A 1,593-nucleotide genomic window follows, 5' to 3' on the forward strand; every position below is an offset into this window, starting at 1 on the left:
TTATACCATGATTAAAGTTGATCTACATTAGTAGAAATAGATATTAAAGTAACTTTTTAGTCATCTTGTGAATAAGAGCGTAATTCCAAAATGACTATAAACGAGTAAAATTAGATTTAATATCTTTTATATATAAATTTCATTTTTGTTTGTTGTGTCAGCTCGGTTGTCAGTGTAGGTGAAATTATGCCGATTTGCTGCATAAAATATTGCAAAAATCGTTCTGCTACTGCCTTCTGCAATAATGTAGTATTCTACTCATTTCCTCAAGATACTGATTTACGTCGAAAATGGCTTGAGGCTTGTGACATGGACCTCAATCATCATATCAAATCTGGTGAACATTACATCTTGAAATTATATCTACAAGGTTTATTTATTATTACAATAATTGTAAAAAGAAAATTATTTACAGAAAGAGTATGTGAAGTACATTTTAAAATAAAATGTATCGAGAATCGCATGACAAAGCCACAATCGAAATTTGCAAAACCTCGTATAAGACGTCGACTAAAAACAGGATCTGTGCCAACGGAATTGTTGGAGTTACCAAATATATGACGAAAGCGACATCGGTTTTACCAATCTTGTGTCACCGATGAACCTACAAAGAAATCATTTTGGTACGTATTATTAGTCCTATAGTTGGAGATAATGTTGTAACATTGCGACCTTTTTATTTATATTTTTTATTGAACACTGAAGGCGACCTAATGAGGGTCGAAACGTTTATGCAAGTAATGTTTTAATTATGTATTTATTATGTTACCGTTTTGTATGATATTTACAGTTCTGGCATACCGTCGTATAGCGAACTTGTTGCCTATGCGAAAGCTGTTGACGAAAAAGATGCTGTAACTGTATTGAATGATACAGAAGATTTACAAATTTTGTCAACAAATATACAAGAAGAATACATCGATTTAAATAAAGAGTATGTATGTTCTCTGTCTGTCATCTGTAAAGTCCGGCGTGTAATTCTGAATATAATTGTCACAATTAACTTGAAGTATTTTCAATTTATATTGTTATGTTGCTTAATTATTTTTTTTAGTTGAAATATTTCATTTATGTTAATATTTTTTGATACTTATGGCGTTTACAGTTTTAACATGCCGACTGCCACAGAACTTGACCAGTGTACAAACGATACAAATGAGAATAATATCATTCTGAAAGCTTCCAAGGAAACAACTATCGAATGTACAAAAGGGTATAATACTTTTTATTGAATTAAATTAAGATGCGGTATTTTATATACATATATATATTTATATAAACATATATACATATATATACATATAAGGGGTTTCTTCAATATCGTGAAATAGAACTGCCTTGAGTTTCTGTAAATGAAAGGTTCTATATTATCAATATAAATTGTACTTAAATTTACATTGCTTACGTTACCTGTAAATGAAAGAAACAACATTCACAGCTAATATTTCACTCTCTTATCACTAATTCTTATTGCTATCTTTAATCGTCTCTACCCGTTCTATTTTTATCGTCCACGTGCACGAGTCTTCCTGTCTCTCGCTCACCCCAATGCGCATGCGTATCTAACTGTGTGGCAGCAGCCGGTTTCCCGTG

Source organism: Trachymyrmex cornetzi, unplaced genomic scaffold (assembly GCF_001594075.2).
Source record: "Trachymyrmex cornetzi isolate Tcor2-1 unplaced genomic scaffold, Tcor1.1 scaffold1212, whole genome shotgun sequence".
NCBI classification, from domain to species: Eukaryota; Metazoa; Arthropoda; class Insecta; order Hymenoptera; family Formicidae; genus Trachymyrmex; species Trachymyrmex cornetzi.